The sequence below is a fragment of the Schistocerca piceifrons genome, chromosome 4, assembly GCF_021461385.2.
Source record: "Schistocerca piceifrons isolate TAMUIC-IGC-003096 chromosome 4, iqSchPice1.1, whole genome shotgun sequence".
Classification (NCBI taxonomy): domain Eukaryota; kingdom Metazoa; phylum Arthropoda; class Insecta; order Orthoptera; family Acrididae; genus Schistocerca; species Schistocerca piceifrons.
In genome coordinates this window covers 127,399,793-127,413,606 of record NC_060141.1, presented here as the reverse complement: position 1 = coordinate 127,413,606, position 13,814 = coordinate 127,399,793, and positions in this window count along the sequence as shown.

Sequence of the window (13,814 nt, the reverse complement as noted above, 5' to 3'; positions counted from 1 at the left end):
CTTTCAAATTCTGAGGGTGGCAGGGGTAAATAACAGGGAACGAAAGGCTATTTACAATTTGTACAGAAACCAGATTGCAGTTATAAGAGCCGAGGGGCTTGAAAGGGAAGCAGTGGTTGGGAAGGGAGTGAGGCAGGGTAGTAGCCTATCCCCAATGTCATTCAATCTGTATATTGAGCAAGTAGTAAATGAAACAAAAGAAAAATTCGAAAGGACTCAAAACCCATGTGGAGAAGAAATAAAAACTTTGAGGTTCGCCAATGACATTGTAATTCTGTCAGAGACAGCAAAGGACTTGGAAGAGCAGTTGAACAGAATGGACAGTGTCATGAAAGGAGGGTATAAGATGAACCTCAAAAAAAGCAAAATGAGGATAATGGAATGTAGTCGAAGTAAATCGTGTGATGCCGAGGGTATTAGATTAAGAGATGTGACGCTTAAAGTAGTAAATTAGTTTTGCTATTTGGGGATCAAAATAACTGATGATGGTCGAAGTAGAGAGGATATAAAATGTAGACTGGCAATGGCAAGGAAAGCGTTTCTGAAGAAGAGAAATTTGTTAACATCGAGTATAGATTTAAGTGTCAGGAAGTCCTTTCTGAAAGTATTTGTATGGAGTGTTATCCTGTATGGAAATGAAACGTCGACGATAAATAGTTTAGACAAGAAGAGAACAGAAGCTTTCGAAATGTGATGTTACATAAGAATGCTGAAGATTAAATGGGTAGATCTCATAACCAATGAGGCGGTATTGAATAGAATTCGAGAGAAGAGGAGTTTGTGGCACAACTTGCCTAGAAGAAGGGATCGTTTGGTAGGGCATTATCTGAGACATCAAGGGATCACCAATTTAGTATTGGAGGGAAGTGTGGAGGGTAAAAATCGTAGGGCGAGACCAAGAGATGAATCCACTAAACAGATTCAGAAGGATGTAGGTTGCAGTAGGTACTGGGAGATGAAGAAGCTTGCACAGCGTGGGGTAGCATGGAGAGCTGCGTTAAACCAGTCTCTGGACTGAATACAACAACAACAAGGTTACTCTCTGCGTTCCTAAAGAAATCTCGGTGGAGAAAAGCTAATTAAAATAATTAACACATGACTGATAATTGGTCCTCGATATCAACATATAGATATTATTAGACACAGTTAAATCCTTACCATACATAACTACTGAACTATCTCTTGTAGCATAATAAATTCAATACCACTGCCTTTCTTACAAATGTGCTGTTTCTCAAACAGTCGTATCAGACAATCGTTTGTCTTCAGTTACCCATCATGGAGCATCACAAACAAAAGTATAATACAACCTCTGACCTCTGGTAGCCAAGAAGTACATATTGCAAAAATGATCAAAGTGGTAACCATTCCGAATAAAGTTTGAAATTTACCAAATAAAGTGTAATTTTTCACTATATACAATTTCTAATAATGGTTTCTCATAATATGTACAACTTTAATACGTTATGAGCGAGTGAAAATCATCAAAGTAAACTAATTTTCTTGTTGGACTGTAACTTACTGCAGATACTGTTCTAACGGTAAATATAACAGCATCCAAGTTTAGAACAAGATTCTGAACATGGGCTTTCCCTTTCAGATGAACATTTAGGTATCTGAATTGTTCGAACTTATATTCCATTCTGTGTAATGAAAGTGTTGATTTTAATTGAACTGTGTGTTAGAAACTGTAAAGACTGAATTTTACTATGGTTCAGCGCATTATGACGGCAGATCTTTATACCAGAACTTGGCAGGAAGAAAGTATATACTCACCAGAAAAATGGAAAAGTTACTGGTGCATCTGTTATCGTATTGTGAACTACATAATAAAGATGAAAGGAACAGTAGAATGGTAAGAGCAACTGTAGTTAGGTCGAGGTGAAACAATGAGCAGATCTTTAGAAAAGGTGGAGGACGGTATTACGTCAATCTAAAGTCTTATAAAATAAAAGTAAATAAAAAAGGATCAGTATCAGGCTCTGCTTACTTAGTACTTTCATGCCCTAGCCTTGAAGGGCGACCGAGTTGTTCGAGTAATGATCCACCGTTAGGGACTGCGCAGCCAAATACAAGACAGGCTGATAATGGGTCAAAGATAGCCCCTACTGGTGATGCTTTGGAAGGGATAGGGGTTTCCCTTCTACCAAGGGAAACTTCACGAAAGCAGAACTGCGGGAGGGAGGCCGGGCGGGAGAGTATTAGGGAACTTCAAAAAGCAAATTACGCATCATTATAGGAGGCCACGTAGCTTCTATCGAATGCTGCTCTACACTTTAACATGACACAGATACATTACCCTGTTTTCCAACGTCGTCATCAAGTCTATGTAAAAAGTGGTCGGAATATTCTACAAATAGCTCAGTCCCGCGAGAAAGGAAACCCTCTCCTTGGGCACGTGCCATTCCAGAACAGCTCTTTGAACGTCCTCATCGTTGTAAAACCTCTTCTCCCCCAGATGTTATTACAGCTTGTCAAAAGATGGGAAATGAATGGTACAAGCGCCACCCTATCAGCATTATCCACGTCTTTGTGACGTTGCCCAGACTGTTGGGGCGGTTTCAATACAACGGTGTATTTGGTCCACATACCAACAGAATTTGAGGCTGAAACCGTGTGTATTTAGACAATTTGCACACAAAGAATCGTACAGTAGTGCGTTCAACTTTGGAGTTATTTCCAGTAACCATGCAACTTCAATCGCACACTGTAGTGTGCCTGCTGTCCGTACCGCAGCGGAACTGTCTGTCCGAAACCCAGACATAGACTCCACTCTGTCAATGCTCCACTCTCGTGTTGCAATGATCTTCATGGGACGTCATATGTAGTTTAGTTTCTGAAGTCTGTGAGTATTTTTTATTTTGTTTTGGATAAATACACACCACAGAGTGCATATGAAAGCCTATTAGAAAAAATATGTATACTTCAGAAGTTAATTTTGTATTTTCACTTGCAAGAACTCCTCAATGAATAATCGTCGAGTCTGTTGACTTCATCAGTTGGTGTTGTATTTTCACCTGGATGAAATTCAACCACGAGAACTGATGAATCGCGAAGTCTGGACCGACTGCATCTTCTTACAGTGACCAGCTCTGTTCCACCGGACGATGTCAACAGCTTTCTTGCTTCCACCAACGAAATAGTAGGGGTCGCACGTCCGTAATCAGGCATGGTGCGTCCTTACATAGCACCACAGCATTCTACTCCTTCCGTCCACAATTTTCTTATGGCTGTACCATCTGCAGCTTTCCAAGCCTCTCCTTCTCACTCAAGTAGCTCCTTAACTGGCATCAACAGGCAATGTTCCCCCGTTCCCGTCCACTTGCTAGCGGATTATTTATTTCTCGTTCGATCTGCCAGATACAGAGAACAGATAAGATTAATATAAATCACAATAAACGTTTGGAACTTACAATGTGGAAACTAATTATATCAGTTATTACATTACAAATTTCGTCCGGGAAAGTACATTATTACATTAAATGGAACAAAAATCACATTAATTGAATACAATTAATTACACTTTAACACTAAGATTATGGAGCCGTTTCGTGGCATTGACCGGTAACTTGCGGAGCGACATCAGAGAGCCGTCTCTGAAACTATGAATGTTACAAACCAGATGATGGTCCATTGTTTGTACCTCGCCACAGTCACAAAAATCACATAAATTGAAGACAATCAATTACACAGTAACATTAAGATTATGGAGCCATTTCCTGGCATCGTCCGTTAACTTGTGGAGCGATATCAGAGAGCCGTCTCTGAAACAATGAATGTTACAAACCAGAGGATAGTCCATTGTTTGTACCTCGCCACGGTCATAACACGAATCGTCTGTATAGCCCCATTTAGTTGTTTGCTGTCTGCGTCGTCCAACTCCCGTGCGAAACCTGTTTAGAGCCGACCAGTGTTCCCTGTTGAGATTGACGCTGTCAACCCTTTTGGTTGGGTCGTGAATTAGGCGATGGTTTTCCACGACGCCTCTCCTCAGACCCTGTCATGCATTCTTCCATTCAGCATCGAGACCCTCTGTGCCCAATGTTCTGCTCCAGGCGATATGTTTCCTGGACTTTCGTGGGTCCTCTCATGTGGGCATGTATGGGTAGCCTTGGGTTTGCTTTAATTTTTTCTACTGTGTCCTGGGTTGCTTTCTCTCTACGTGTGGAAGCAGGAGCGATGTTTGCCAGCACCGGAAGCCACTCAATGGGGGTTGGCCTGAGAGTGCCGGTGACGGTTCTCAGAGTGGCATTTAGTTATACATCCACTTTTTTTGGCGTGTGGGCTTCTGCTCCAGACTGGGGCACAGTATTCTGCAGCGCTATACACCACTGCCAGTGCATCAGTTCGTAGAGTGGCAGCATCACAACCCTAAGTGGTGCCTGCCAGTCTTTTGAGCAGGTTATTTCACGTCTTTAGCTTTTGGGCAGTATCGGTTAGGTGTTGTCTGAAAGTCATGCCACGATCTAGATTAATACCGAGATATTTTGGGAACTTTTCGTGGCTGACAGCCTTACCATTTAAACCAGGCACAGTTCCCTTCTCGCTTCCTTGTTGTTTAGATGCATGACTGTGCTTACTGTTTTTGTCACATTGATCTTTAGATGCCATGTGTCATAGTATATTTTCAGTGTAGCTAGAGCTTCATTTAATGTTGATTCCAGGTTATCAAACGAGTTACTTTGCGCTATAATAGCTAAATCATCTGCGTAGGCAAATTTACATGAGTGCGGATCAGGCAAATCTGCTATTAGGTGTTGAAGAGCCAGGGAGCTAAGACTGATCCTTGCGGAAGACCATTTTTTAGGGTGTGGCACTTGCTGGTTTCACCATTTAATTTGACCCTGAACTTCCTTTCACTCAGCATGTTGTTCATGAGCTTCAAAGATGTTTTGCATTTGACTATCTTTGCCAGTTTTAACACGAGACCATTTAGCCATAAAGTTTCGTACGCTGACGTCAGGTCAATGAGGACTATCCCTGTCTTCTTCTTGTAGTATTTGCTAGCGGAAGATCACTGGCAGTACCGGTAGTCGAATCCAGGTCATTAGCATGGCAGTCAAACACGCTAATCCGTGAGTTACGAAGACAGAACATATGGTCCTGGTGATTATTGTAACTCATTTTGCCTACCTAGATTACTATACAATTCTTTATGAAAATTACCAGTTTCGGTTCACATGAAACATCATCAGGTCTGATTTTATTGGTTGCAAGAGTAAACCGTCCAGCTTACCATAAATAATGTGCATGTTACGTCGCTACTATATAGAATACAAATTACAGACGATGAGATCAATGGACGGGTAACGAGATGTAAGGGTCGTTGTTGTTGTTGTTGTGGTCTTCAGCCCAGAGGCTGGTTTGATGCAGCTCTCCATGCCACCCTATCCGCCCAGTACCTACTGCAACCTACATCCTTCTGAATCTTAGTGTATTCATCTCTTGGTCTCCCTCTACGACTTTTACCCTCCACACTGCCCTCCAATACTAACTTGGTGATCCCTTGATGCCTCAGAACATGTCCTGCCATCCGATTCCTTCTTCTAGTCAAGTTGTGCCACAAATATCTCTTCTCCTCAATTCTATTCGATACCTCCTCATTAGTTATGTGGTCTAACCATCTTATCTTCAGCATTCTTCTGCAGCACCACATTTCGAAAGCTTCTATTCTCTTCTTCTCTAAACTATATATTGTCCACTTTTCACTACCATACATGGCTACACTCCACACAAATACTTTCACAAACAACTTCCTGACATGTAATTCTGTACTCTGCGTTAAAAAAATTCTCTTCTTCAAAAACGCTTTCCTTACCATTGCCAGTCTACATTTTATATCCTCTCTACTACGACTATCATCAGTTATTTTGCTCCCCAAATAGCAAAACTCATTTACTAGTTTAAGTGTCATTTCCTAATCTAATTTCCTCAGCATCATCCGATTTAATTCTAATACATTCCATTATCCTCATTTTGCTTTTGTTGATGTTCATCTTAAATTCTCTTTTCAAGACCTTGTCCATTCCGTTCAACTGCTCTTCCTGGTCCTTTGCTGTCTCTGACAGAATTACAATGTCATCGGCGAACTTCAGAGTTTTCATTTCTTCTCTATGGAATTTAGTTACTACTCCGAATTTTTGGTTTGTTTCCTTTACTGCTTCCTCACTATACAGATTGAATAACATGAGAGATAGGCTACAACCCTGTCTCACTCCCTTCCCAACCACTGCATCCTTTCAAGCCCCTCGACTCTTATAACTGCCATCTGGTTTCTGTACAAATTGTAAATAGCCATTTGCTCCCTGTATTTTACCCATGCCACCTTCAGAATTTGAAAGAGTATTCCAGTCAACATTGTCAAAAGTTTTCTCTAAGTCTGCCTTTCCTTAATCTGTCTTTTAAGATAAATCGTAGTGTTCCAACATTTCTACGGAATCCAAACTGACCTTCCCCGAGGTCAGCTTCTACGAGGTTTTTCCATTCGTCTGTAAAGAATTCTTGTTATTATTATGCAGCTGTGACTTATTACACTGATAGTTCGGTAATTTTCACATCTGTCAACACCTGCTTTCCTTGGGATTGGATTTATTATATTCTTCTTGAAGTCTGATGGTACTTCGCCTGTCTCATACATTTTGCTCACCAGATGGTAGAGTTTTGTCAGAGCTGGCTCTCCCAAGGTTATCAGTAGTTCTAAAAGAATGTTGTCTACTCCCGGAGCCTTGTTTCGACTTAGATCTCTCCCTGCTCTATCAAACTCTTCACGCAGTATCATAGCTCCCATTTCATCTTCATCTACGTGCTCTTCCATTTCCATAATATTGTCCTCAAGAGTAACGCCCTTGTATAGTCCCTCTATATATTCCTTCCTTTCTGCTTTCGCTTCCTTGCTTCGAACTGGGTTTCCATCTGAGCTCTTGATATTCATACAGGTGGTTCTCTTTTCTCCAAAGGTCTTTTTAAATTTCTGTAGGCAGTATCTATCTCACCCCTAGTGATATATGCCTCTACATCCTCACATTTGTCCTCCAGCCATCCCTACTTAACCATTTTGCACTTCCTCTCGATCTCATTTTTGAGACTTTTGTATTCGTTGTTGCCCGTTTCATTTACTGCATTTTTATATTACCTCCTTTCATCAATTAAATTCAATATTTCTTCTGTTGGCCAAGGGTTACTACTAGCTGTCGTCTTTTTACCTACTTGATCCTCAGCTGCCTTCACTATTTCATCCCTCAAAGCTACCCACTCTTCTTCTACTGTATTTCTTTCCCTCATTCGTGTCAATTGTTTCCTTATGCTCTCCCTGAAACTCTGTACAACCTCTGCTTAGTCAGTTTATCCAGGTCCCATCTCCTTAACTTCCCATCTTTTTGCAGTTTCTTCAGTTTTAATCTACTGTGCATAACCAATAGAATGTGGTCAGAGTCCACATCTGCTCCTGGAAATGTCTTAAAATTTGAAACCTGGTTCCTAAATTTTTGTCTCATCATTATATAATCTATCTGAAACTTTCCAAAGTCTCCAGGCCTCTTCCATGTGTACAGCAATGGTCGTTAAGGGGGAACAAACTCGGTCATTTTAATACAAAAATTAAAGCCACCTAAACGGGAAATAAAATCTATTTCAAAACAAGTGATAGCTGATTTATGTGAAGACAGTATGATTGTTCTCGTAAAGAATTATTTGTGAAACGCTCGACGCTGTCGAGGCCATTGCCAGCAACTGACCCGTTTTCCAAAAAAATATTCTGTACTACAAAAGCTGATAAAAGTGGCGTTATTATACGAGGTCTGTTCAGAAAGTAAGCTCCGATTGATTGCCAAATTGAAACCACAGTGAACATCAGAAATGTTTTACTTGTAACAATTAGCTACACCTTTCAGCTACTTCTCTACGTAGTCGCCGTTCTGACTTAGACTTTTGTCATAGCGTTGTACCAACTGTTCAATAGCCTCATCATAGAATGCAGCCGCCAGTGCTTTCCGCCAATTCTCCACGCTGGCCTACACCTTGTTGTCTGTGTCAAAATGTTGTCTTCAAAGACAGCGATTCATGTGACCAGAGATGAAACTCAGGGGGAGACAATTGCGGACTGTATTGTGGGTAATCTCACATTTCCATTTGAAAACGATGCAGGAGCATCTTCATTGCCCCTGCAGAATGCGGCTGAGAATTGTCTTGAACAAGAAATGTAATGTTAGCTGCATAGCTTCAGGCGAAATTTCTCACCAGGCCCTCGTACTTGGCGGCAGACACTATTTTCTAGACATCTTTACGCACTCACTGCGAGCTCAGAAATGAGAAGAGCGACGTGATGCTAACTGGGGTTATACTAGAGACACTACCCAACACATCTGTGCAAAGCTTTATCGGATTTCCATAGTCGTTTCCAAAAAAAATGGTTCAAATGGCTCTGAGCACTATGGGACTCAACTGCTGTGGTCATAAGTCCCCTAGAACTTAGAACTACTTAAACCTAACTAACCTAAGGACATCACACACATCCATGCCCGAGGCAGGATTCGAACCTGCGACCGTCGCGGTCGTGCGGTTCCAGACTGTAGCGCCTTTAACCGCTTGGCCACTTCGGCCGGCAGTCGTTTCCATTTCGCGATCGATCGGAGCTCACTTTCTGAACGCCCCTCGTAGTATCATTATGGCTTTAAACTGTAATGTTTACCACGAGGCTACATTCTGATCAATAAAACCCCCCAAACTGCTGTGAAACAAAGGACCTAACGATTAGTGTTCAGTCCTCTGTGAGTCAAACTCTTCGTTGCAGGTTGCACGCTTTTTCCTATACAGATAGTGTAATAGCTATTTGCGTGGGCATCTTGACACTTATTTCTGACAGATTTCACATATATTCCCATTCACCACTTTTTCCGACTATGCTTAAACCGAGGTTTACTCACTAGTGTACTCATACCAATTAATCTATTTTACTGGTATATTTCGTAAAATGTGAAGTAGCAGAGTGTCTGCTTTTAATATTCTAAAAATTCTGAAAATATCTTATGTTTTACTTAAAGTATGTGGAAGCTGCATTTGTTACATCAGTAGTTTGTGTCCAGCTCATTCTGTAGAAAACAATTTACTTGGAGATAAATACGAAACTTATCCCAATCAAGAATGACTGTGGTCATGTTCTTTGGAACTGGAAACAGCCCTCACATTGGTAAATCATAATTAAAATGAAAGGAATAGCATTTTAACTGCGGCGTATCGCATTTAGCGCGGTATGAGTTAATAATTTGACGTTAATGATGGGGAGTAGCTGTAAGCCAGTTACCTATCCGCTGTGAGTTGTGAATAGAATCTCCGTGAGTACTTTTCATGTATTTTCGTAAGATACTGTACTTCAGTATCCCTTTATCCTTTACACGTTTGCTAAGAATGTTTTGTGAATTTTTTAATTTATTGTCGTACATATGACCTGAGAATGTGTCTCCAGTTGACACGGAACCGGTCGTGACTTTGAATAAGCGTTCTATAGCCACTGCGAATCAGTTCATTCAAAATGTGGATATTTGGCTGCGGTTGCCCGCAATTGACAGTAACATTCTCTACCAGGACTGTGTTAATGTAATTGCACTGCAAAGACTTCAGCAACCGATGATCGCATCGTCTCCCTTTGCTTTCCCTTGACTCATTATGCCAACAAAAGCTATGATGGTGTGTTTACTGAAATCTTTCTCGTGTAACAAATACTGCTTCTTGTTAGCGGACTATGTAGTCACTCTGTACAGTTTCATATAAATCTCCAATCAAGGAACTTTAATACGTAAATGTGTCATGAATTTCTCCAAGGCGTCGGTGCATATTGTCATGATTAGGTACTGACGACAGGAATGGTAGTAGACAGGAGTCCCTTCTAATCTGCTGTAAATCTTAGAATGTTCCCCCGTCTCCACTCCGTCTCCGGTGGCCCCTTTTCACGTTACTCTTCCCCGCGCTGTCTGGCTCGTCTTTGAAATTGGTTCGCAAAACAAAGGCTCACATCAGCATCTGAGGAATTGGAGCGCAAAGGAACGATTCGGGCTCCCCTTCGCTCAGAAAGAAGAAACTATCCTCGTGTTATTGGCAACGGCCACAGTGAAAAAGTTTCTCGTGCTTTCGTAAGCAGGGCTTCAAGGAATGGAACAAAGGAAAAGCAGGTTCACCGTACCCGTCTACAGCTAGTAAAAACGAAGTGCACATTCTTTACAGCGGTAGAATTGTTTTTACGCAAAGACAGTGCAACAGATGTTCAGATAAACTGATGCCGGAAACGTAATATATAAATCAGTGACTGCTTAACTTGCACATAGCCTGTCTATTGTTTGTCTCTTCAGTTTACCTCTGAAGTTTCACTTCTACAACTCACTACATCAAAAAGACATCAATTACATTACGTCCAAACCGAACGGATGTTTGAAAGAAAGATGAAAAATACCAAGTGATTTGCTCCAGTGTTCCCACACTGTTACAGAGTTTGCATAATTATGTAACTCAATTGAGATTTACTTAGACTGCATATTGAAGTTATGCGTGTTATGTCATTAAAAATTACAATTACATGTTGAGTAGCTCATCTCTGGAAGACATATAAGGGGCATCCGAATCTCTGGAGCCGAATTTAATCGGACGGTAGACTATCATAGCGCAATTATCTTGAGATCATGAAGCAATGTTGGGAAAAGAAAATATCAAGAGTTTCAAGACCAACGATTTCAACATATGATTGTTATTATACATGTTGTTGTTGTCTTCAGTCCTGAGACTGGTTTGATCCAGCTCTCCATGCTACTCTATCCTGTGCAAGCTTCTTCATCTCCTAGTACTTACTGCAACCTACACCTTTCTGAATCTGCTTAGTGTATTCATCTCTTGGTCTCCCTCTACGATTTTTACCCTCCACGCTGCCCTCCAATGCTAAATTTGTTATCCCTTGATGCTTTAGAACATGTCCTACCAACCGGTCCCTTCTTCTTGTCAAGTTGTGCCACAAACTCCTCTTCTCTCCAATTCTATTCAATACCTCCTCATTAGTTATGTGATCTACCCATCTAATCTTCAGCATTCTTCTGTAGCACCACATTTTGAAAGCTTCTATTCTCTTCTTGTCCAAACTATTTATCGTCCATGTTTCACTTCCATACATGGCTACACTCTATACAAATACTTTCAGAAACGACTTCCTGACACTTAAATCTATACTCGATGTTAACAAATTTCTCTTCTTCAGAAACGCTTTCCTTGCCATAGATATACATCTGCAAGATAAAGACATATGTTCTCGACATTTATCTTTGGCTCGTAACATGTATTCTACAAAAAATCAATTTTTCAGAGAAAACTGTTGTAGGTCCTTTCTTGAAGACATTTCAGGTAATAATACATCCGGAACTACATATAGTTTATTTTGTTATTTAGTCACAAATGGTTGTTCAGGAAGACATACACTAAAGTGCTAAAGAAACTGATATAGGCATGCGTATTCAAGTACAGAGATATGTAAACAGGCAGAATAAGGCGCTGCGGTCGGCAACACCTATATAAGAGAACAAGTGTCTGCCGCAGTTGTTAGATCAATTACTGCTATTACAAGGGCAGGTTATCAAGATCTAAGTGACTTTGAACGTTGTGTTATAGTCGGCGCACAAGCAATGGGACACCGCATCTCCGAGTTAGCGTAGAAGTGGGGAATTCCCCGTAGATGATTTCACGAGTGTACCGTGAGTATTAGGAATCCAGTAAAACATCAAATCTTCAAAATCGCTGAGGATGCAGAAAGATCCTGCAAGAATGGGACCAACGACGACAGAAGAGAATCGTTCAACGTGGCAGAAGTGCAACCCTTCCGCAGATTGCTGCAGATTTCAATACTGGGCCATCAACAAGTGTCAGCGTGCGAACCATTCCACGAAACACCGTCTATATGGGCTGCCGGAGCCCAAGGCCCACTCGTGTTTACTTAATGATTGCTTTAAGCCTCGTCTGGGCCCTTCAACACTGACAATGGACTGCTGATGACTGGAATCATGTTGCCTGGTCGGACGAGTCTCGTTTCAAATTGTGTAGGAAAGATGGACTTGTACGGGTAGGGAGACATCCTCATGAATTTATGGATCTTGCATGTCAGCAGGGAACTGTCCAAACTGGTGGAGGCTCTTTAATTGCGTGGGGCGTGTGCAGTTGCATTGATATGGGACCCTGATACGTCTAGATACATCTCCGACAGGTGAGACGTACATAAGTATCCTGTCTGATCACCTGCATCCATTCATGTCCATTTAGCGTTCCGACAGCCTTGGGAGATTTCAGAAAGACAATGCGACACCCCACACTTATAGAATTGCTACAGACTGGCTCCAGAAACACTCTTCTGAGTTTAAACCCTGCCGCTGGCCACCAAACTCTCCAGAATGAACATTATTAAGCGTATCCAGGATGGTGTTTTAAGGAGATCTTCAACCCATAGCATTCTTACGGATTTATGGAGAGCCCTGAGGATTCATGGGGTTAGTTTCCTCTAACACTACTTCAGACATTAGTTGAGTCCATGCCATGTCGTCTTGTGGCACTTATGAGTGCTCGCGAAGGCCCTACACGATATTAGGCAGATGTACCAGTTTCTTTCGCTGTTCAGTGTGTGTAATCACCGTATGGTCCGGTTGCCGATCGGGTGTAAGAGGCGAGATTTTCTTCTGACTTCCACTATCTGCGTCACTTATTCTAGTTCCGATTGCTGGAAACGCAATTAATATTTAGCAGTGATTTTTACCAAAGGACAAGACACATTCAGTGTTACAGGCAAGGACAAAGATGGAGAGCAGCAGTGAACAATAACAACACATAAGCTCTAGAATGTACTTTTACTAAACTACCTGTAGCCGGCCCAAAGTAAGGACAACTGTTAATCGCAACTCTAATGTAGGTTATATAATTGCAATTTACTGTGACCAAAAGATCACTCAAGATCAGCTCTAACGTATGTAATTTACGTGACAGAACACTGGGACTGAGTTACTAGAAGAAACTTCAGAGGAACAAACTATTCTTTCAACAATCTGGAAGGAAGGCATAATTTTCTAATTGAAACACTTGTATTAAGCAGAAAATCGTCACCAATTGACTCCAGTTTCACTATGAGGAATAGTGCTTGTAATTACCCAACATCCAAACACTTATTTATACGCAACACAATAAGCAGTAATCATATACCCATTCAGTAGAACTAAGAACACGTTTTGATAAAGAATAAGCAACGTTGACACAATTACGTCCAACTCCAGACAAGAAAACCACAAGAAACGAACGTATACGTATATGTATGTACGTATGTACGTATGTGTATCTACGACCGTAACGGAGTGGTAGTATTAAAACCCGACAGAAAGGTGTGAATTTCGAAGTTGTAAATCCCTATGACAATCTGCTTACGGAATCCCAGAAATGTTTTTAAATGTATATTAATGACATTGCTCCTTAACAACTCCTTCTACATCACAGAGAAGACATGGCGCAGAAACAGTCATTGTTACAGGAAAAATCTGTAAACGGCCAGCATGTAGTCATGTAAACATTTTTCTCACCTCTGTATATGTATTTGGTGTTTATGGTGTTGACAGTTACACATCGTAACGTTTATTATGAATATGTTCTACGGAACAACTAACTAACTTGTAGAAGTTAGTTAAGTGCACAAAGGCAAATACCACTGTTATCCAAATTGTCGCAAATTTTATTGTTCATCAGAATAATACCATACACTTTTATACAAAACTTTGAAAGCGTGGCTGACTAACTTCAATTCGGCATCGGAA